Source organism: Zootoca vivipara, chromosome 6 (assembly GCF_965207765.1).
Source record: "Zootoca vivipara chromosome 6, rZooViv2.hap1.1, whole genome shotgun sequence".
NCBI classification, from domain to species: Eukaryota; Metazoa; Chordata; class Lepidosauria; order Squamata; family Lacertidae; genus Zootoca; species Zootoca vivipara.
Genome location: NC_142589.1, coordinates 3,085,580 through 3,110,373, shown reverse-complemented (window position 1 = coordinate 3,110,373; position 24,794 = coordinate 3,085,580). Strand labels below are relative to the sequence as shown.

Genomic DNA, 24,794 nt, shown 5'->3' with positions numbered 1-24,794 from the left:
GGGGCAGGGCAGGGCAGTTGGTGGACAATTTTTTCCCCCATCTGGAGCTGAAGTGAATTCTGGCATTCCATTACAATTATTGCAGCCTAACCGGACGGCCCCTCTGGAATTTGTCTCACACACGCACCTACACTTGAATGTGTAAATCTTTGGCTACCCAGAGCTTAACTACATGACCTTTCACACACCCTTTCAAACACAGGCATTTGGGGAGGATCAGGGGTGTAGGAAGATAGGGGCGGTGGGGTCGGTGCGCCCCGAGCGATGCGATCCCAGGGGCGCCATCGCCGCTGCCAGCCCCGCCCCCAAAACGTGCACCCCGCCCCAAAACGCACGCCACGTCACTGGGGGCAGTGCGCCTGCTCTCCGCCCCCGGAGAGGATTCCTAACTTGGAAGACCTGAAATACAAGACAAAACTGTATCAATGCAGTTTAAAATCCTCCAAGGAAAGAGAATCCACCACTGACCAGCTCTCACTGATGTTTAGTCGGAATCTCCCTTCTTGTAACTTGAATCCATTGGTTCATGTTCTACCCACCAGAGCAGGAGAAAACAAGCTTTCTCCATCCTCTATGTGAAATAATAATAATAATAATAATAATAATAATAATAATAATAATTTACATATACCCTGCCCATCTGGCTGGGTTTCCCCAGCCACTCTGGGCGGCTTCCAACAAAATATTAAAAATATAATAAAATATCAAACATTAAAAACTTCCCAAAACAGGGGTGCCTTCAGATTTCTTCTAAAAGTCAGAAAGTTGTTTATTTCCTTGACATCTGGTGAGAGGGCATTCTACAGGGCGGGTGCCGCTACTGAGAAGGCCCTCTGCCTGGTTCCTTGTAACTGCACTTCTCACAGTACGGGAACTGCCAGAAGGCCCTTGGAGCTGGACCTCTCTTTATATATTTGACAGCCCTTTATATATTTGAAGATGGCTATCATATCTCCTCTCAGTCTCTTTTCCAGGCCTCAAACATTTCTAATAAGGTTTAGTTTCCAGACACTTTATCATTTTGGTCGCCCTCCCCTGCATACATTCCAGCTTGTCAATATCCATCTTAAATTGTGGTGCCCAGAACTGGACACAGTTGTGGTCCAACCAAAGCAGAATAGAGTGGTACTATTACTTCCCTTGATCGGGACACTAGCGCTGTGGTCTAACCCACTGAGCCTCTTGGGCTTGCAGTTCAAATCTGCGTGACGGGTTGAGCTCCCTTTGCTCTGTCCCAGCTCCTGCCAACCTAGCAGTTCAAAAACATACCAGTGCAAGTAGATAAATAGGCACTGCTGTAAATTGCGTTTCTGTGTGTTCTGACACACGCCACAGTGTTCCATTGTGCCAGAAGGGGTTTAGTCATGCTAGCCACATGACCCAAAAAGCTGTCTGCAGGCAAATGCCAGCTCCCTCTGCCTGAAATCGGAGATGAGCGCCACACCCCATAGTCCAGGGGTCCCCAGATTACAGCCGGCGGGCCTGAGACGGCCCGAAGGCCTCTTTTATCTGGCCCACGACGACCCCCACCGCTCACTGCCACCACCCGCTCTTAGCGACGCAGCATGGCTGCCCACTTCCGAGTTGGAGGAGCGCCAGAAATAGCTTGCGCACATGCGCAAGCGTCATTTCCGGTGCACTTCTGGTATCGGAGGAGGCCCGTGTGCATGCGCACAAACTATTTCCCGTGCTCCTCCGACCCGGAAGTGCTCCAGAAATAGTGTGCGTGCATGCGCACGGGCGCGCACTCCTGTGCACTCCCCCGCCCTCCCGCATGATCGGTGCTGTAGGCACCGGCCCAAAGCCGGGGTAAGTTTGGGGATCCCTGCCATAGTCGATTTCAACTGGACTTAACCGTCCAGGGTCCTTTATCTTTACCTACCACTTTAAACACTCCTTCCAAGGAATTCTGAGACCTGTAGTTTGTTAAGGATGCAGAGAGTTGTAAGGTAACTCCTATTCCTCTCCCAGAGCTACAATTCCCTGAGTGCCTTAGCAACCAATCCTTCTTCACAGGGAACTCTGGCCCAACAGCACCAGAGAGCCAAGTGGTTGTTTTGGGCAACTGCATTTTGGACAAGAGCAGCGAAAGAGAGGAAGAGCAATCCCTTGCAGAGGATGGAGTGCTGCTCAGGATGAGTGTGCTTCACCAGTATCCATATGGAGTCCTACAATGCTCCATCCTTGCCTTAGCAGGTCCTGTTTGGCCCAGAGGACAACAGAGGCTCAAACCCTAACAAAGGAGGCTTGTTAACACTGCAGCTGTGTGCGCTTGCTCTTAAAGTGTGACACAGCCAGTTAATTGCGCTGAGGATGAGGTCTGTCGTTAGAAGAGAGCACATTCATTGGGCATACAGAGTAGCTTGGCATATCTGTTTATTTCTCGTTCCCTGCCCTCACCTACTAAGCAAGATGGTGATATAAGATTGTGTTGCAATAAACACCAGGGAAGTCATTTCCGTTCTGCATCCTCTATCATACTCATAGCAAAAATAGAAGTGTTCTGTACAAACAATGGCTTTCAGAGCAGACTATAATGGCTGCAGTGCTGTCCCATTCAAAATCTGTAGAGTTCATTGCACTTTACAGAGGAACATTCCTTGTACAATAATGAGTGGTTGTGGCAGAAGTGTCAACGGTCAAGCTTTATAATCATGGCAGTTCATGCTATGTGTGCCAAGACATTAGAAATTCCGAACCAAAGAAGCCTCAAAATTCTCTGCTCAGAGTAAACAAGGCAAGTTTGCTTATTTTCTGCAAACTTTTGCCTGGAATTAAGTGGAAAGATTTGCTCTGGAAGTGCCTCACTCTTGCTCCTTGCTATTTGGATTAGGTTGCCAACTTCTCAAGTGACATCTGTAGCTGTGCCATAAACAGTGGCTTGAGATGCAAGAATTTGTAGGTGGTTTTTTTGTAGGACCTAGAGCCTGCTGGCCACATGAGATGAGTGCCGCAACCCTAGAGTCGTCCGCGACTGGACCTAATGGTCAGGGGTCCCTTTACCTAGAGCCTGCTAATTTCTGCCTTTCATGCAGTTGTAGGTGGTCCCTTAGGGCAAGTGGGGTACTGCTGCCCCACGAAACACTGCCTGCCCTCAATCCGTCACCACCTGCCTGCCTTCTTACTTGCATCCATTCCAAAGGGATGGCACAGCTTGTCAGCTCTGCCCTCCTTAGTCTATGATTCGGCTCTGCCTCTCATTGGCTCTGGCTACTCCTACTGTTGGTTCCCCTGCCTTCTACCCTACAAGCCCCAATGGGCAGCACCCAATTGAGCAAATCTCTTTATGTTGAACACTTTGGACTTAGAAGAGTGAGAGGAAATGAGAGAAGAAAGAAGGAAAGTACTCTGACAATAGGACTTTAGCAGCCAGCATCCTTTAGGAAAACGATTTACTAATGAGGGGCCAAGGCTGATTTTTAGGGGATTTGTGGGTATTTGCCTTGATTCTATTAATTTTGCATGCTTTATACATAGAATTCAAGAGGTTTTAGCATTGGGGCATTATTTATTTTTTAATATGGGCCAGTTTTGTGCAAGTCATGTGACACCTGCAATGGAAATGGAGGTTGCCTGGAGATTGCATCTACCTTTTAACAAGGTGTATGCAGGTGAGGCTGAAAGACAGAAAAAGATAGTGAGTGTAATGAGCTACTCTGCCTCCTGCCTTATTTGTGCATTAAAAAGTAAATGCACACTGTCTAGCAACCTTACCTACTACAGTGGTCGCTCCCCGAAGGCATGCTTCTGTGCGTGCGCGAAGCGCTGATAGAGCACTTCTGCGCATGCACGCGCTGCACAGATCACGCCTGCGCATCTGATGCCACGGAACCCAGATGTAAACACTTCTGGGTCCGTGGCGGTCGCTTGCTGAAGCGGTTGCAAACAGAGGTAGATGTAAACCGAGGTTTGACTGTATGGTAGGAGGGGCAAAAAAACCAACCTCTCTCTTGCTTTAGCAGACATGGAAAGCTATCTTTCCGTGGAGGCAACCCATGGGTCCATCTGGCTTACTACTGTCCATATCAGCCTTTGCCAACCTGGTGCCCTGCAGGTGTAGCTGGACTGCAACTGCCATCGGGGGGCCATGGGACTGGCGAAGGCTGACCTGTGCTGAGTGGTAGTAGATCCCAAGGAGTTTCAGAAAGGACGGGGAGTGATGGGACTTTGGAAAGAATGAGGAAACAGCGAAGCGGCAGCCATCTCTCTGCTGCATATACTTTGTTAAAGATCACAGTGTGCTCTTTTGCTTATTGCTGGCCAACCCCCAATGCTTTTTCCAATCTGGTACCTTTTCAGAGGTTAAGGACTACAACTCCCTTCAGCGACATGATGCTGGAGTTGATGGGAGCATAGCCATGCTGGCTGGGGATTATGGGAGTTGTAGTCCAAAACATCCGGATGGCACCAAGTTGGCAAGGGCTGTTCTCATGGGTAATGGCCAGCCTGTACTTAGTGTGTCTGCACCACAAGCTTAAAATGCAACGACGTCGTTCCTCTTCCACTGCACTCAAGGCTGCATTTGCACAGTGTGGCTCACATCAGAGGGGGACAGGGGTGTCTTCACCTGGTGGGCATGACCTTTCTGGTACCCTCCAGGCCCACAGAAAATCCTATTCATGAAGCTGTTGTCTGCACAGGTGGACTCATCTGAGCAGGCACAACGGCTGTCTCAAATGTACACCCTATCCTTAAGTAGGAAGTGAAGGGAGTTTCATTTTTCTAGTTTGATTGAAGCTGGTTTGAGGGGGAAATGCATCAAGCAGCGGTACTTGTCAAGAAACGATGGGATTGATATACTGTACTGTAGATTGTGGCTGATATTGCAATATGTGGCTTCCAAAAGTGGGAGGGCACAGGATGCAGAGTAAGCTGCGGTGTGAACATACCCACAGTCATACCCCTTTGTTGATCAGAGGGGACATTTGGTCTCTGAACTAAAGACACCTGGAAATTTTTTTGCTGCCATTCAGATCACCCAGCCAGATCACCAACCAAAAGTCAGATCACTGAAAATAAGAGGAGACTCAAATCACTGGACCAGCTTTTGCCTCTGTCTTCAACTGTGTGCTGGAGAATGTGTAACGCTGGGGTGCTCTTAGCCCTCCTATGTACTCAGTGAATGTGATTTTTCTCCCACCCCCTTGTATGTACAGAATGATGTTTAGAAAGAAGAAAGCCGGGGGGGGGGGGGAGTCCTACAAGCTATTTTAACAATAAAAGATATTTTGTAATAAGTAGGTTTTGAGTCTCATTATGGGAAGGTGATGGTATTTGTCTCTGTACGGCCATGAGTGGCTCAGCTGTTTGGTTTAATATGAGGTATAATGCATTATGCCCTCTAATGTGGAATGTCCTCCCACCAGAGGTCAAAGAGAACAACAATTACCAGACCTTTAGAAGGCATCTCAAGGCAGCCCTGTTTAGGGAAGCTTTTAATGTTTGATTTCTGTATTTTAATGTTTTGTTGGAAGCCGCCCAGAGTGGCTGGGGGAACTCGGCCAGATGGGCGGGGTATAAATAATAAATTATATTATTATTATTATTAGGTAAAGGGACCCCTGACCATTACGTCCAGTCGTGACCGACTCTGGGGTTGCAGCGCTCATCTCGCATTATTGGCCGAGGGAGCCGGCGTACAGCTTCCAGGTCATGTGGCCAGCATGACAAAGCCGCTTCTGGCGAACCACAGCAGCACACGGAAACGCCGTTTACCTTCCCGCTGTAGCGGTTCCTATTTATCTACTGGCACTTTGACGTGCTTTCGAACTGCTAGGTTGGCAGGAGCTGGGACCGAGCAACGAGAGCTCACCCTGTCGCAGGGATTGAAACCGCCGACCTTCTGACCGGCCACAGCGCCACCCGCTGTCCCATATACCCTCTAAAGAGGAGTTAATATGAAGGAAATATTTTTTAAGGTTATCTTTCAAATTTTATTGCACAAATTAGAGTTTCTTTCTCTGACTGGGAATTGCAGTTGACAACAAAGATGGATAGTGCAGAATTTAAGGAGTCTGAGAAGGAAGGTACATACAGAATTTGCTAGGCTACTTCTAAATAATAATACTTTGCATTTATGCACCACAATTTTTGCCAACCTGGTATTCTCCAGGTGGTTTGGACACAACTCCTGCTAGCCCCAGCCAGCCTGGGTGTATGTTTCTGAGTGTCTGAAGCATCTGGAGGGGGTCAGCTTGTCATTTCTAAGCAGGGCTGTGAAGGAAGTGGGAACTGGAACTCCATGCATGTTCTTAGAAAAATAGTTCAAAGGGTGGTTACAGGTAGGTAGCCGTGTTGGTCTGGATCGAAGTAAAATAAAAAAAATTCCTTCAGTAGCACCTTAAAGACCAACTAAGTTTTTATTTTGGTATGAGCTTTCGTGTGCATGCACACTTCTTCAGATACAGTGAAATGGAAGTTTCCAGGCACTTATGTAGAGAAGGGGTGGGGAGGGGTGGGGATGGGGAGGGGGGATCACTCAGAAGGGTGGTGGAAATGGGTGATTGACTGACTGATAGCTGTTGATGACCGCAAACGACTGCAAATGGTTTTGCATGAAAAAGCAAGGGTGGAGATGGCTGAAGATCGCTTATCATGTATAATGAGATAAGAACCCGATATCTCTGTTCAAACCAGGTCCCTCCATGGTTTTGAGCTTGGTGATAAGTTGCAATTCAGCAACTTCTCTTTCCAGTCTATTTCTGAAATTCTTTTGTAGTAAGACAGCTACTTTGAGATCTTGTATAGAATGTCCTGGGAGATTGAAGTGTTCTCCTACTGGTTTTTCTGTCTTCTGGTTCCTGATGTCAGATTTATGTCCATTTATCCTTTGGCGTAGGGTTTGGCCTGTTTGTCCAATATAGAGAGCTGAAGGGCACTGTTGGCATTTGATGGCATACACAATGTTAGAGGATGAGCAATTAAATAGTCCTGAGATGGTATGTTGGATGTTGTTGGGGCCAGTAATGGTGTTGTCTGGGTGTATGTGGCAGCAAAGTTGGCATCTGGGTTTATTGCAGGCTCTGGTACCAGTGTCCATGTTAAGTCTGGTGGTTGTATTATTGTGGGTGAGGAGTTGTTTAAGATTGGGTGGCTGTCTGTAGGCAATGAAAGGTCTTCCTCCCAGAGCTTGAGAAATGACTGCTCCCTTTCTCAAGCTCTGGGAGGAAGACCTTTCATTGCCTACAGACAGCCACCCAATCTTAAACAACTCCTCACCCACAATAATACAACCACCAGACTTAACATGGACACTGGTACCAGAGCCTGCAATAAACCCAGATGCCAACTTTGCTGCCACATACACCCAGACAACACCATTACTGGCCCCAACAACATCCAACATACCATCTCAGGACTATTTAATTGCTCATCCTCTAACATTGTGTATGCCATCAAATGCCAACAGTGCCCTTCAGCTCTCTATATTGGACAAACAGGCCAAACCCTACGCCAAAGGATAAATGGACATAAATCTGACATCAGGAACCAGAAGACAGAAAAACCAGTAGGAGAACACTTCAATCTCCCAGGACATTCTATACAAGATCTCAAAGTAGCTGTCTTACTACAAAAGAATTTCAGAAATAGACTGGAAAGAGAAGTTGCTGAATTGCAACTTATCACCAAGCTCAAAACCATGGAGGGACCTGGTTTGAACAGAGATATCGGGTTCTTATCTCATTATACATGATAAGCGATCTTCAGCCATCTCCACCCTTGCTTTTTCATGCAAAACCATTTGCAGTCGTTTGCGGTCATCAACAGCTATCAGTCAGTCAATCACCCATTTCCACCACCCTTCTGAGTGATCCCCCCTCCCCATCCCCACCCCTCCCCACCCCTTCTCTACATAAGTGCCTGGAAACTTCCATTTCACTGTATCTGAAGAAGTGTGCATGCACACGAAAGCTCATACCAAAATAAAAACTTAGTTGGTCTTTAAGGTGCTACTGAAGGAATTTTTTTTATTATAGTTCAAAGGGGTTAGAGAGAGGACAAAGCTGCAGACACTTGAGGGTGCAAATTCAGGTTGCACAAGTATATGTGATTGGGGGTTCCCTGCACAACAAACCCGCTTCCCCGAAAAAGATCAGACTTTTTGCAAGACAGAAAATGATGGGAAAATGCACTGGAAAGTGTGGGATAATAACCCTTGCTTTGACACAACGTCATCTTACCTCTCTGCAAGCAAATTGGAATGAGTGCTCAATAAACAGGTCATTAGGGAGCACTCTTGGTCTCTGGGGTTGGATTTGTTAAGAGGTTGCAAAGGATTGCTAACTGAAGTTTCTGAATCCACACCAAATTATAATCCCCAGTTCCTTGGGGGAAATCATGATAGCTAGTGGATTGCAAACCAAGATACAGTATAGTGGTAGAACAGCTATGCCTGTTAAGTGGGATTGCAGCATCATTATTTGTTTTGCTGTCTCTCCTGGATAGACATCTGTACCTTTAGGACAGGCCAACAGAACTTGTGGCTGCTGGCCCGTGCTGATTTCAGTTTAGTGACTGGCAGAAATTCAACAGAAGTCAGCAATGGGCCATAACCCGATTCCTTCATTGACACCCCTCAGATACTTTCTGGAGACCTTGCTGTTTATTTAAAGATAAGCACACACATTTCAGTTTGCTGATAACACAGCTCTGCAATGTAATATGGGGAGAGAGCCGAGAAGAATGCTTGCAAAAATAATAATAATTATATATACACATTTTTTTAAAGAACAGAATGTTTCCATGGTCAAGATGAGTTATTTATAGAATTAACTACGAGCATCACATTCAAGAAGCCTCCAAGCCTTGGACAATCTCAGAATCCAAATTGTTCTCAAGGAGCCTTGCATGTCAGCAGCAGGAGACCCAGGTGCTAATTATCTCTATAATCAGCGCTGCTCATTATCAGGGGTGGAGAAGCTTTTGTGGAGTGTCTGATACAGCTTTTCAGCACTTGGCTTCCTTCCTTTCCTTTTAGCAGGCAAAAAAAAATTAAAATTAAATTAAATAACAGGCAACGCATCAAGTTTCTAGACCTCAGGATTCCCTTATATATTTGGGCTGCATTCCTACTGATAAATAAGGGGGTTGGCTTTTGCTGCCAAACTCCCCAAGGGACTGAGTCCCCTGAGTCCATGATCAGTCAGAGATGAATGGATGGAGTTAAGGATCCAGAGAAAGCAAGGAAGATCTTTATTTTTCTGTTGCAACAGAGTTCCCTCCCCTCCTTGCAAGGAGGCATGAGGGGCCAAGAGCAAAGTATGCAGGAACCTTTAAAGACTTTTTAAATTGCCCACTCTTTAGCCCAAGACCACCCAAAAAGCATCATACATACATCACAGAAGGAGGTGGCCTCCCACAGAAATTGGAGAGTGTTGCTTCTCTCCTGTCTGCCAGGATACCTGATAATGGTCTCTGGTTGCATTACCTGGTTAGCTGGGCCATTCTTTTGAGATGATAAATACTTTAGTTCCTTAATCTCTTATTTACAAATTCACACCTATTAATAATCTGGTCAGTTTAACAGAAACTTGTCAGGCTGGATTTCCAGGTAAGCCCCTTAGATTCCAGGCAGTATTGCTAATGGGATTTGCAAGTGAAAAGACAATTGGAAAGCTTTCCCCATTTACTCCTATTGCAGAGGAACATTTTAGGTCACTTTGGGAGAGTCAAAATGGCTTCAGGATTGCTCTCCTGTACTATTTCAAGACATGTGGTTTATATGCTTATGTATGAGTATTTACCTTGTGCATTTATGAACACATATTATATATTTGATACCTTAGAATACTTATAACACTATATTATCACGGAGCTGCAGAAACAAAATGGTCAGCAGAAATAGCAACTCATAGTTCAGGAAAACACGGTCACTTTAAATAGCTTCCAATCCTAGCCATTCAATGCCTGTCCCAAATAGAAATGTATCTGGTGAACTGCCAGGGGAAGCAACTTCTGTAAACATGGGGCAGCAACAGGAAATACCGGGGGGGGGGGAGAGAGAGATGGCAGGCTTACGCAGCTTGAAGTGTTAATAAAAAAGATCACTTTCAATCTGAAAGATCCCAGTGGGAGGGATAAGAAGCCATGTAGTGGCTTAAAGCTGGCTTCGGCAACCTGGCGCTCTCCAGATGTTTTTGGACTCCTCCTCCTGTCAGCCCCATCCAGGAAACCCGTTAAATTGTGACACTACTGAACTGAAGAACTCTGGGATTTGTAGTCCTGTCCTGTGAAAGGGCCTGCCAAAAATCCCTGCACTACAGTTCCCAGGATTCTCTGGAGAGCGTTGTGATGATTAAACTGGTTTGAAACTGTTTTAGATTTGCAGTGCAGGTTTTTTTCATGCATTCTCCCTCCATGCAGAAAGTTGTGGGGTGAGGGGAGACTGAAGGACAGGCTGCAACTGTTATTTTCAAGTTTCTCAAAGCAGAGCAGGCATCCCTCTCAGGGGTTAAATCCTGATGCTTGGGGGCTGGTGCTTTCCAGCATGCAGCAACAGGCGCTATGGGAATATCTGCTCTGAGCAGGCAACAGCTTCCCACACAGCTTCCCTGTTTTGCAACTCTGAGGGTTCCCACAGATCCTTGAGGAATCCCTTCTCCAGCCCAGAGCAAAAAAGCAGCTGGCAACACCCACCAGCTCTTCCAAGTCACCTCACTGCCCCAAAGGTGGGTGCCACCACTTGTATTGGTGCAAATTTAGAAATAATTGCCATACCTCTTCATCCTTATGTCTGTTAATTGTGGGTGGACAACTTCATAGAATCATAGAATCATAGAGTTGGAAGAGACCACAAGGGCCATCCAGTCCAACCCCCTGCCAAGCAGGAAACACCATCAAAGCATTCTTGACATATGCCTGTCAAGCCTCTGCTTAAAGACCTCCAAAGAAGGAGACTCCACCACTCTCCTTGGCATCAAATTCCACTGCCGAACAGCTCTTACTGTCAGGAAGTTCTTCCTAATGTTTAGGTGGAATCTTCTTTCTTGAAGTTTGAATCCATTGCTCCGTGTCCGCTTCTCTGGAGCAGCAGAAAACAACCTTTCTCCCTCCTCCATATGACATCCTTTCATATATTTGAACATGGCTATCATATCACCCCTTAACCTTCTCTTCTCCAGGCTAAACATACCCAGCTCCCTAAGTCGTTCCTCATAAGGCATCGTATCCAGGCCTCTGATCTTTTTGGTGGCCCTCTTCTGGACACGTTCCAGCTTGTCAGTATCCTTCTTGAACTGTGGTGCCCAGAACTGGACACGGTACTCCAGGTGAGGTCTGACCAGAGCAGAATACAGTGGTACTATTACTTCCCTGGATCTAGATGCTATACTCCTATTGATGCAGCCCAGAATTGCATTGGCTTTTTTAGCTGCTGCATCAAGGCCTACTTCAAGGCCCAGCACTCCAAACATCTCCCTTCTTAGGGTTATCTTCCCATAGAGGAGTATTATCTGGTAGCCCCTCCAACAGTGTTCTTTTAAAAGAAGGATCTACAGCCAGCCAGCCCTACATTGAAGGATTTTTAAATATATATATTTCCAGTGCTCTTTGCTGCTTTGTTTGTTTGTTACATTTATATCTCACGGTTTCCCTGAGGAGCACAGGGTTGAGTACATATTCTTCACCCAGTGAGCTTCATGGCTGAGTTGGGTGCATTTGAACCTTAGTCTCCCAGGTCCTAGTCCAACACTCTCTAACCACTAAACCACACTGTATCTCTTTATGATTTTTTTTGTTCTGGGGTGGATAAGATCTGTTTGTTTTATCATTGCTGATTTATTAATTTTTGACCTGTGGTTGTATGGAACCTACTTGCAAGAGCTTTGAAATATTGCAAAGCTTATAAATATTTTGAATGAATGAATGTCTCCAGAGTTCAAAATCAGGGGTTCCTGCTGTTAAAAGGTGAAGGGTTCTCTTAAATCAAGGACTATCATATCATCATCAGTACATCCACAGATTATGATGGTTTGGTTCACCAGATTACGAGTCTACTGCTCTTAACCACTACACCGCACTGGAGGGTTGATGGCTTCTATAGCAGCCTTCTGCATGTGAATGCCCTCCAGCTGTCTAGGACTATCACTCCCCAGTAGGCTGGAGGGCACCAGATTGGCAAAGAGAAGTTGGCTCTCAGAGTCCAGAGAGGTTGTCATTGTCTCTAGAGGACAATGCATGAGAACTAAGATACCTCCAGTGCGCAGCCATTTTGCACATTGCAGTTGCTGCCAAGGTAGATGGTCAGTTTTATAAATTAACCTGCTGTAGGCCAGTTAACAGACACAGAGCAAACTGTCCTTGATGCCATAACATTGAAATCTGTGAGAAACAGGCAACCGCACAGAACAAATGCAGCACATTGAAAATGGGAGGAGAGCCTTCTGCAATCTGCAGCAAGGAAAGGCCCCAGGACAGTGACTAAGAATTGGCATGCAAAAGGCTCCCCATGTGCTTCTTTGAAAAGTTGGAGGGCATGTCAACTTTTGTGAGCAGATGGAAGCGGGAGGGGTGAGTGGATCAGAGCACAGGCCTTAGCAAAAGCCTTTTGCTTTCCTCTTTCTAGCCCAGGTTTGTATGGGAGGGAGGGCTCCATCTGACCTCCCCCTGTTTTCTGCATGGCATGGTTTGGAAGGAGGGTCACCATCGCCAGTGGAGACATTTTCCTGCCTTTCCAATGACTCTGTTTTGTCCTCACTCACCCACATTCAGACAGATCAAGTCTGCAAACAGGATAAAAACAATTTTGTACTTGCTAAACAATATGTAAATAAATTTATGGAGTGTCACAATATATATGGGGTGTGTGAATGTCTGTGTATGTATGACAGCAACCAATTATGGCAAGGCAGGGGGATTTAAAATGTTTTTATGTATGAGCTATTTTGTCAGTAATATGCAATGGGAACTCTTTTAACCAGGTGCCTGTAATAATAATAATAATAATAATTTATTTATACCCCACCCATCTGGCTGGGTTTCCCCAGCCACTCTGGGCGGCTTCCCACAGAAGTATTAAAATACAATAATTTATTAAACATTAAAAGCTTCCCTAAACAGGGCTTCCTTCCAATGTCCTGTAAAAGGGATTACTGATAATCCATATCAGGACACCTTTTCACATTTTTAGTCTAACAAAAATAAGGTGGAGGTAATTGCAAAATGTGGTTGTTTTTTATGTTAAAAAAGCAAAGCTGTTACTGTCTATACAGTACTCAAATAGTTTGGATGAAACTTAATTAGTGCTACTGATTCTAAGTAAGTGAAAAAAAGCCGTATGCCCAACACCTGACTTTTACAATTTTTAGCAAAGAAGGAAGCCTGTTGGGTCCTTGTGACCAAGGCAGATGATCCAGGTGGGCTTGGTGAGGTGGAGGGCTGTGGAAGATTCCCCACCTCCTGTACTGCAGTCTTGCCATTTCTACAGTCTGGGGATCTTTCTTCAGCTCATCATGCCCACCTTTCAAGGGGCGCAATCAGAATTTGGGGAAGGTTCCATTCCAAAGGCTGGGGGAGCCAAACAACCAGTGTGCAGGTCAGTACAGGGCTGGCCCACCCACGTGGCGAGGTGAGGTGACCACCTCAGGTGGCAGGATCCACATGGACAGCAAATCCCAGTGTAGATCTTTATCCCACCCCCCTTGTTTCTGATGTAGATTCTCAATCACCCCTTCTTCCTCTGTGAGGAGAAGTGGGGTCACCATTTTGTGGTTCATCTCATGTACCAAAATGTATTTGGCCGGTAGCAGCAAAATGCAATAAATCCATCCTGTGCTGTCATCATAATTCCTAGAGACAGGGCAGTTGCAGCGTGGCCTGAGGCTGGATCCTGTTTCCCTCTTTGTAGGGCAGTTTGGAAGCTGTTTTACACTGAGCCAGTGCACTGCTCAACCTAGCTCCATATTGACTGGCAGTTTAAACTGTCTTAAGTGTTTATTACAGTTATTTTTTTATTATATTTTTGTTCCTAGTTTTTTGCTTTTGCTTTTTGTTTTTAGTTGATATGTTTGTATGTTTTGCCATGTATTTACATAACAACTCAATTAAATAATGATAATAGAAGAGCTAACAAATGATAAGACAGTTCTGCCTGTCGGGATTACATTCCAAGAGACAGGGCATAAAAGGAAAAGGAACTGGGAGGGAGGAGGAAGGGAAAGAGAACAATTTCTTAGTTAACAGTTCTTGTAATGACCACCTGGAATGGAAATATTTCAAGGAGAGGTAGAAAAGCCAAAAGGAGCAGGCTCCAGATTGACAGTATTTCAACTGAGCACATACTGGAGCTTTCGTTCCTGTAATTAAAGTGAATTAAAGGGCTCTGTCTCCCTGCCATGACAAATCCACTTTTTTATTTTAAAAATGCTTTTATTTAAGATTTTCTTGAACCTCAAAAGTACATATAGTGTTCTCGAAGCTACCGGTACCAACATGAGTTTGACCAAACTGCAGGAGGCAGTGGAAGACAGGAGTGCCTGGCGTGCTCTGGTCCATGGGGTCACGAAAAGTCGCACACGACTAAATGACTAAACAACAACAAGGCTGAGGAAGATGAGAGAGAGGGTTGGAGTAGCAAATCCACTTTTAAAAAAGAAACAGACTTCTTGTGGTTTGATAGGGAATGCATTGGAAAGTGTAAGGTGCATGAATGACTAATTGGAATACAGTATGTGTATACATCACACCAAGAAAATCAGAGTTAATGCTTGTTGTCCTATAACCTATAATCTAACCTCTGTGTAAGATTTGTGCAAGTAAGTTAAGAAGCATCTTCATTAATAACTGCTTGTCTGGAGAAGCCCTTGGCTGATGAAGAATCCCTCTTTAAAGTCAGCTTCCTAAGCTGTTCCCAAGTTGTTCCCAAGTTCCTCATCGCCTTCCTTCTCCTGTAGTAGCCTGATGGAATGGCTGCAGATGACAACTGAGGGAGCTGTTCCTCCAGCCCAGCAAATGGAGAGGCCCTGCAGTCTTAAATTTATTTATTTATTGCTTTGTTATTAAAAATATTTGTGTTTCCTAGTCAAGATCATGTTGTGTTGCCCACCCTCCCTTCTTCTCCAGGAATGTTCCTGCCCTACGAGGAAAGTGGTCAACGAACCTTTGAGAAGCCCTTCCCTTTCCTGCTGCCCAGTGACTTGCACCCATCTGTCCGTTCTGTCACTGGTTCTCTCTCCATGACCTTTCTGGAGACATTAACAAGCTGAAGAGCTTGGAATTGGTTCCTCATTTTGAGGATTTGAGGTCTGATTACATGGAGAACATTTGCAATACATTCCGATTGCAACAGCTTAATGAGCTACCATTAACAGGGCTGGTTCCAGGTTGCGGGGGGACGACAACTTTCTTCCTCAAACTAAAATACTTTTTGACCAGAATGGCCACCCAATATTGCCAGAGAAAAGCACCAACTCTAGTTGCCTTCTTCATTTCTTTGCCAACAGTGGAACTTGCTACCAAGGAGTGTGGTGGAGTCTCCTTCTTTGGAGGTCTTTAAGCAGAGGCTTAAAGAATGCTTTGATGGTGTTTCCTGCTTGGCAGGGGGTTGGACTGGATGGCCCTTGTGGTCTCTTCCAACTCTATGATTCTATGATTTCAGAGGTAATTTGCAGGACAATCCTACCGTATGCACTCAGATATTATTTCTACTGAATTCAATAGAGTTTACTTCCAGGCTAAATGGATTTAGGATTGCAGCCCTAGTCTGCTATAGTAGGCATACTTACCTGGGAGTAAGTGTCTCTAAACTCATTGGGGCTTTTGCTTCTGGGTAGATACTGGTATATATGGTAAGATTGTGCTATCAGAGGTAGAATTTAAGAGAGAGATATAACTTGGGAGGTAAACAGGAATTCAAAAGTAACCCACCAAAATAAAATTTATATCCCCTTCTGCAATTTATATTTGTTGCCACAAAGAAAAAAGGTTGCTTGTGTAACCTAGTTAGATTAACTCATCTCTCTCATCATTCCAATTCAAACATGCCAAGAAAATTGTGTCTCTTAAACTCTGTGTCCAGCATCGCATTCCTGTGACATCTCCTCTTATTTCCCTTCTCTCCATACTAAAAAGCCTCAAATGCTTTAACCTTCCCTCCAGATATTTTCTGGATATTCAAACTTGTATATTTAGAAAGCCATAGACTCAAAAACACCATAGCAAATCAATTTTCAAATACAGAATTCAAATATGAAACTCAAATATGGAAGTCCTGGGCAGTTTTGGGAGGAAGGGCAGGATATAAATTTAAGAAAAGATATATATGTCTGTTAAATGCAGTTATTAAATACTGTATTCTGTGAGAAGCAGATTTTGGCTAAACATCCAAAGACACTTTCCTAATAGTATGTCCCTAAGGCCGACACCATCAATTTGCTGGGCTTCTTAGCAGAACCATGCAAATCACCAGACCCTTCGCTTGGTGTTGTCAGTTTTTATACCTATCATTGACAACTTGCATTCCAAGAATTGCTTGCTCGACTGAACCATTCCAGCTGCATGCAAGATAGCCCAGGTCTTCTACAGCTAAACAACTCCTTACAGGTTGCATGCAAATGAATCATAATTCCCTTAATACCTTAAAAAAGGTGCGTACGCATTGCTATACAATGGTTCAGGCATTTTTGCATTTCTATGATATAATAGCTAGCAATACTCTCTCTCCCCTCCTCACGCAACATTAAATCATTAAGGTTATATAAGCACTTTAGTATTAATTATCTTTTCCCTATCCTTTTTTCAGCCTAAAGATTCCCGAGCAAGAGAAGAAAAACGCCCATTTTTGTTAGCTGGAGAGTACATGGAGTCCTGTTCACAGAGGCTCTTTCTCACTTGGGAAAAGTTCCAAGGTTACTGTGTGTGTAGCAGAGGGCATGTGAAAGGGAGCGGCAATGTTACTAGTGACACACACATTTATTAACATGCCTGCCCTTTTGCAATCCCACTGAATCTGGTGCAAGAGACTGTGTGTGCAAGATCAAGTCTCCCGTCCCCATCCTGCCCTCAAGGGTCACAGCCACTGCGCTTGCCAGGGAATTTGAACTCTGTCTAGCAGCCTCATCTGCCGCCTTCTGTGTTCCTCGCTCCCCATTCGTCACCTCACTCTCCAGTCTGTCTCCGCCCTCCCCATATCTCTTCCTTTGCTTATATGTTCCCATATCAGTGACACAGATGGACACAGAAACAGATACAAATTGCAGGTAAAAGAAAAATACCCTAAGAAGCAGTAACAAAACTCTTTATATCTCAGCATTCGCTCATCTTGGTGGGTCTTGGCCTGTGCCAAGTGGCTGGGGGGCAGTGGGGAATCATAACCTGTTCCAAAATAATCCAGGCTCACTGGATTAATAGCCAGGCAATGAGTGGAGGCCTGGAAAAATAATTGGGTAGGTTCAAATTATTTCTGTCCATAATTGGCAGGGTTCCGCCACTTCTAGAGATGAAGGAGGGGGGAGTCTTTGCATGGAATGTCATGGTGCCTTGCCAGTATTTCTCTGCTTCTTCAGATTGCTGCACAGTGCTATGCTACAGTCATTGTCTGGATGTAGCCTTAGGGCCAGCGCTGACACTGCAATTTGTGGACTCACTCACGTATTGTTTTGAGATGCAAATAGAGCAGCGTTTCTCAACCGCTGTTCCGCAGCACACTAATAAGCAGCACTGACCCGCCGGAAAGCAATATTTGGCAAGTGTTTCTTACAGTCATAATTATAATATAGGGCGGCACAGAGTTAAATTCTTTAACTTTTTTAATGGTGGTGTGCCTCATGATTTTTTTCACGGAACAAGTGTGCCATGGCCCAAAAAAGGTTGAGAAACACTGAAATAGAGGGTTGAGTAAGAAATTGCAAGCCCTACAACTACCTAGCTAGCCTCTTATGCAAACGTGGAATAGTAGTCAACGGAGATTGCTCCTGTAGGACAAATGGGGCACTGCCCCACCAATCTCAGTTTGCCCGCAGCGATCCCCCATCTGTCTGCCTGTCTACCTTCTTACTTACATCCAGTCCACGGGGTTCAGCTTCCTTCTTAGTCTCAGTGTTGCTGTTAAGAATGAAGGAAGAGCCTGCTGGATCAGGCCAATGGCCCATCTAGTCCAACACCCTGTACTCACATTGGCCCACCAGATACCTGTGGGAAACCCACAAGCAGAACTCAAACACTCTCCCCTCCTGTGGTTAACAGCAACTGCTGTTCAGAAGCATTACTGCCTCTGACTGTGAAGGCAGAACATAACCATCAAATGGCTAGTTGTCATCAACAGAGAAGATGGGGGACTTGAAGACCTTGAACTTTGCAGTCCTGTACTGTTTGTATGGACTTTGTTAATGGACTGTTGTGAATTAGATGGGAATGGATATTTTTCTTGTATGTTGCTTTGAGGATTGTAGAGCTAATTTGTGAAGCCTGGTCTGTCTTGATCTGCTTAAATTGTGAAGGCGGTAGAACTTCATGGCAGATCTCTTGTGTGAAAATCAAAAGCCCCAAACTTCCTGGAGCCTGTAATCCTGGCAGGGCAAAGCATGTGATTAGCAGGGGACAGGTAGGCTTTATCTATGATGATGATGATGATGATGATGATGGTAGTGATAATAGTAATAATAATAGTAATAATCATAGTAGTACCCAGCCCATCTGCCTGGGTTCCCCAGCTACTCTGGGCAGAACATATACAACATTAAGCATTAAATATCTTGCCTTCAGTTGTCTTCTAAAGGTTGTATATGCATGTTTTTCCTTGACATCCGATAGGAGGGCGTTCCACAGGGTGGGTGCCACTACTGAGAAGGCCCTCTGCCTGGTTCCCTGTAACTTCACTTCTTGCAATGTGGGAACCACCAGAAGGCCCTCAGAGATGGACCCCATGTCTAGGCTGAACCATAGGGGTGGAGACGCTCCTTCAAGTATACAGGGCAGAGGCTGTTTAGGGCTTTAAAGGTCAGCATCAACAGTTTGAACTGTGCTCAGAAAGATACTGGGAGCCAATGTTGGTCTTTCAGGACTGGTGTTACATGGTCCCTTCTGGATTAGTTGTAGTTTCTGAATCACCTTCAAAGGTGATTCATACATTGCAGTAGTCTAAGTGGGAGATAACCAGGGCATGTACCACTCTTGTGAGACAGTGCAGTGCGCAGGCAGGTAGGGTCTCAGCTGGCATACCAGATGGAGCTGGTAGACAGCTACCCGGGACACAGAATTAACCTGTGCCTCTGTGGACAGCTGTGAGTCCAAAATGTCTCGCAGGCTGTGCACCTGGTCCTTCAGGGGCACAGTTACTACATTCAGGACCAGGGAGACCCCCACACCTGTCCGTCCCTGTCCTCCAGGGACAGTACTTCTGTCTTGTCAGGATTCAACCTCAATCTGTTAGCTGCCATCCATCCTCCAACCACCTCCAGACACCCACACAAGACATTCACTGCCTTCACTGGTTTCAATTTAAATGAGAGGTAGAGATGGGTCTCATCCGCATACTGGTGAACTCCCAGCCCAAACCCTTGATGATCAACAGCTTCATATAGATGTTAAAAAGCATAGGGGAGTTGACAGGGCCCTGAAGCACCCCACAAGTGAGTGCCAAGGGATCTGAACACTCATCCCCTAACACCACTTTCTGGACAGAGCCCAGGAGGAAGGAGCGGAACCACAGCACTACAGTGCCCCCAGCTCCCAATGCCCTGGATGGTCCAGAAGGATACCATGGTCAATGGAATCAAAGGCCGCTGAGAGACCCAGCAGAACTAGGAAACAGCTTCCACCTCTGTCCCTAGCCTGCTGGAGATCATCAACCAGCGTAACCAAGGCAGTTTCATGATGGGGCCTGAATCCCAGTTGAAAGGGATCCAAATGGTCTGCATCCCCCAGACATGCCTGGAGGATGCAGGGAGGTTTAGTGACCTCCAGCTCAATCATCTTGCCTAAGAATGGAAGATTTGAGACTGAGTCCAAAGATGGTTTTTAAAGAACTGGTTTAATAACCACTTCTTTAAGGTGGTCAAGGAAGACTCTCTCACAGAGGGAAGTGTTCACCACCCCACAGAGCCCACCCCTGCCTGGCTTGTTTTTATGAGCCAGGATGGGCAAGGATCAAAGAAACAGGTGGTCAGTTTCACTTGTCCAAGCAGCCTGTCCACATCCTCAGAGGTTGACTAGAGTCTAAACTAAAACTTGACTAGACAGAACTCTGGCACTCTCCCGCCCTGCTCCTACTACCATGGTGGAGTCTACAACTTTCTGAATCTGAACAACTTTATCTGGGGGGGGGGGGACTTCGCAAAATCATTGCAGGAGATCTTGGGGTCTTTACCAGACCCTGACAGTGAAGGTGGTTCTGTTAGACTACAAACCACCTGAAGGAGTTTCCTGGTTTGTTTTCTAAAGATGCAATAGAGATGACAAGGTCTTCATCACCGTCGCTATTGTCACTTAGTAGGCTTGGACGTTGGGCTCTAATTTATGTTCGGTCTAATTTGGAATGAGTTTTCCATCACCAGCACTCTAGCCACCTCTGATTGTTTCATCACCTCTGGCTCGGGGAAAACCACGGGGTCATCCAGGCTCCATGCAATTGGAGCTAGTATGTTGTAGTGGTTAAGAGCGGTAGATTCATAATCTGCGGAACCGGGTTCACGTCTCCGCTCCTCCACATGCAGCTGCTGAGTGACCTTGGGCTAGTCACACTTCTTTGAAGTCTCTCAGCCCCACCCACCTCACAGGGTGTCTGTTGTGGGGGAGGAAGGGAAAGGAGAATGTTAGCTGCTTTGAGACTGCTTTGGGTAGTGATAAAGCGGGATATCAAATCCAAACTCTTCTTCTTCTTTGGAGCCAGACAGTCGATAGTCCTGGTTAACTCCACATTCCAGTGGGCCACCAGGGAATCAGCTAGAAGGCCATCAACATGGGATAATGCATCCTCTATCACCCTTTTGAAGCCATTTGGTGGTGGGGGCAGACCATTTGCTGTTGTTTTTTAAAATAATTTTTATTGGAGATTTTCAACTTAAAACACTTATCATAACAACATAACATAAAAATTTAGAAAAATCAATCAACTTTACCAAAAGAAAAAGAAAAAAAAGGGAGGGAGAATACAAAAAAACCACAAAAAGAACAAAAAAGAAGAAAAAGAAATAACATCAGTCTTATCTATATCTTATCTATATCATTATCATGACTTCGACTTCCCCGGCCCACCCTTCCCGAATCCATTTTGCACCCAACTTCAGCAATTTTCACCGTATAGCATACTCATCTAATAATACTTTCTATATCTTTACATAATTTAATACTTTTAAATCCTAAAAAGCTCCCTTACAAAAAAAGGAAAAATATTCCATCTATAAAAAAACCCCTTAGTCTATTACTCTCATTCTTAACCTATTAACCTATTACCCTTATTTTCTTAAGACCCCCCCTCCCTCCCCTGGGATCCCCAGCCAGCTCCTAGTAACAATCCAATTTCAAACCATCTAATGTTTAAAATTCCTTGTAATTTTCACCCCACACCATCTCTTGCCCATTTCATGCCACCCCCTTCTCTCCATCTCTCCTTCTGTTGTTCCAATTCCTGTCCCCCACTCCCACTCCAATCTTCCTTCTTCTTATCCCCCCAAAGCCAAATCTTGTTCTGATCTTTTGTCTCTGCTTGGTTGTCCTTGACAGGAACCTGAACTCCCTCTCTCTCACTGAGAGTACAGGATCCTGAATTTTTTTTCTTGGACTGGAGCCTTCTGGTTAGGGCATTTGTCCTTTGCAGCCTCTCTCACAAGTTGCTCAGGTTTCAAAATCTGTTGCTCCTTTTGTTTTAATTCCTTTGCTTCTTTTTCATATTTTTCTTCTATTTCCTCCGTTTGTTGTTCCAAATTGTCCTTTGGGGGAGACACCTGTAACAGTCCTTTCATAATCTTTGTCTGTCTTCTATAATCCTGCACATCTTCCACCAGTTCTTGGATTTGTTCTATCAAAAATTGTGTACTGTCCTTGTTCAGCTGGAGACTCGTTATTTTGTCAAACAGCATCCTTTGTCTTCTCAAGTTACAAAATGAGGCATGAGCTTCTATTCTAAAAGCGGTGCACTGTTCTCACACAAATTCCCTTCGAAGTTTCTATGCAATCTTGTTCCTTTGCTGAACTTATAAAGTCCAACTTCTCTTTTTAATTTTTACAGCAAATCTCACTTTATCTTCTGTTTAAACACCTAATCAAAAGTTCAAGAGTCCGCAATAATGAATAATTTCCTAACCAGTGACGTCACAATGGCAGCTGGTCGTAGACTCCAGGCTCCTGCCCCCAGGTTACCGAAGGGTTCGTTCGAAATACTTTAAAAGTTTTTTGCAGAAATCAACAGGGATAACTCTCCTTCCTTTGGCTCTGCCACCACAAGGAAGGGGTTCAACTTAATTTTTTAGCGGATCTCAAAGTCCCGTTCCAGCATAATAGCTGCAGGTTCTGTAACTGCGTAATAATATCTTGGGGGGGGGCAACCTCCATTTCCTTTTTAGATTCCCCTCCCGAGGCCAAATCTTCTCTTATTTAAATCCAAAAATTTTACTCACAAGTCTAATTCTTGCTGTGGAGGTATCTGTCACTAAGTTGTCACCGGCACGGAGCTTCATGTCCCAGAGGAAGCAATCTACCCAAGGCTCCATCCTGATCTGTCTGCTCTCAGCGCTCCTAAAAAGGTGCTTACCGGGCAGTGATCGGGACTCCACGGGGCTCAGCTGGGTAACCACATCCCCAGAAAGCACAACCCGGGGTTCTCCGGGGGGCCGCAGCGCTCGCACGGCTCCCCCCCGGGGCGCTGGGGGCCTCGGAAACCGAGGTTTCCCCCACCGAAGGGCAATGGTCGCAGACCGGAAGTCCAGACCATTTGAATAGGTCCCACCTCCCTGCGTAGGGCCATGCATATATGAAAAGGTGGCTAGCCTGGATGCAGGTAGATCCAAGGGGATCTCAGCATCGTAAGAAAAATCTTTGTGATCCTGGGAAAGTGGCAAAAAAGAAAGGGCTGCTACTTGAGAGTAAGGTGCTTCTGAGGGTCTTGTAAGATGAGAGGTTGTTTAAGTTCAGGGACAGCATTTCAGTCTATAGCACTTTATTTTGATACTTTGCTCTATTGGGAAATTTGCTGGCTTTCTGTAACTTTCGCAAGCAATATATTTTCCTTAAAACTCAGTATTTTTTCCATCTTAGTAAACTTTTATCTTGTTTCATAAACCTTTGTGGTCTCAGTTTATTGTAAACACTCTCATTCCTGGAAGTCATAACCTGAGTGGCTTCAGGGAGATTCCCTGAAGGGGAATCCTGGTTGAAATAATTTCCCCCTTTATCTGGTGGCAGGGGGTTTTTAAAAGGGGAAGAGTGGGCTGAGCAGAGGAGGACACTCTGTGTTAGCTGGGAACACCCTCCTTTCAGAAGGCACAGGACCCAGGAGGGCTGGGAGGCAGCCATCACAGGGACAAACGTGATGCTTGCTCTGCCAGTCATTGGCCCTGGCTTTGCCTATGGCTGGGATCCTTTTCTCCAGTCCTGCCAGTTCCAATGGGTGCCAGTCACCACTGATAATACTCCTAACCAACCTTACAGGACTGTTGTAAGGATCAGTGAGAAAGGGTCTGAAACTCTTCCAGCACTTTGAAATCCAAATGTTATTATTAATAACAAGCGGGAGCTGCAATGTTGGAGTGTGGACTTTGGAGTGCTCCTGCTCACAGTCTTCCAGTAAGTCATGTCCTTTCCATTTCATTTCCCTTTCTGGCTTCCATTTTCCTTGTCCCCATATTAGGGTTCCCCCCTAGAGATTTTTTGAGGGGAGGGTAGCTCCCTTGAGCACGCTAGTGCCTCTGTATTGATTATTGTTTGTTAGCATTCACCAACTAAGTTAGCTGTTACTATATGTGGTATCGTGGGTGGCACTGTGGGTTAAACCACAGAGCCTAGGGCTTGCTGATCAGAAGGTCGGTGGTTCGAATCTCTGCAACGGGGTGAGCTCCCGTTGCTCCGTCCCAGCTCCTGCCAACCTAGCAGTTCGAAAGCGCCTCACAGTGCAAGTAGATAAATAGGTACCGCTACAGCGGGAAAGTAAACAGCATTTTCGTGTGCTGCTCTGGTTCGCCAGAAGCGGCTTTGTCATGCTGGCCACATGCCCCGGAAGCTGTACGCCAGCTCCCTCAGCCAGTAAAGCGAGATGAGCGCCGCAACCCCAGAGTTGGTCGCGACTGGACCTAATGGTCAGGTGTCCCTTTACCTTTACCTATGTTGTTGTTGTTTAGTCGTTTAGTCGTGTCCGACTCTTTGTGACCCCATGGACCAGAGCACGCCAGGCACTCCTGTCTTCCACTGCCTCCTGCAGTTTGGTCAAACTCATGTTCGTAGCTTCGAGAACACTGTCCAACCATCTCGTCCTCTGTTGTCCCCTTCTCCTAGTGCCCTCAATCTTTCCCAACATCAGGGTCTTTTCCAGGGAGTCTTCTCTTCTCATGAGGTGGTCAAAGTATTGGAGCCTCAGTGAGCACTCAGGGCTGATTTCCTTCAGAATAGATAGGTTTGATCTTCTTGCAGTCCATGGGACTCTCAAGAGTCTCCAGCACCATAATTCAAAAGCATCAATTCTTCGGCGATATGTGGTGTCAAATGCAGCCCATTACTTCCAGCTATAATGATGGTGTATGGGCAATCTATCCGGAAGATATTTGTATTTTGAGGAGTTAGGGATCTGACTCGGTTGCCCTCTTCCTGCCTCCTGCTCCTTCCCCCTCCCTATCCCTTGTTAAGTTCTTTAATGTCCTAATCCAGTGATGGGC

General features: G+C 45.5%; 1 protein-coding gene across 2 annotated transcripts in view; it reads left to right on the top strand.

The window, feature by feature from the left end:
- ADRA2B (adrenoceptor alpha 2B) overlaps positions 1-24,794 on the top strand; it is a 58,407-nt gene that overhangs the window by 8,600 nt on the left and 25,013 nt on the right. The window contains exon 2 of one of the 2 annotated variants that reach the window (XM_088671432.1): positions 15,058-16,602. The exons of the other annotated variant lie outside the window; for it this stretch is intronic. The gene's annotated coding sequence lies outside the window, so the exon portion shown is untranslated. Of the gene's footprint in view, positions 1-15,057; positions 16,603-24,794 lie in introns of those variants that run through there. 2 annotated transcript variants of the gene reach the window in all.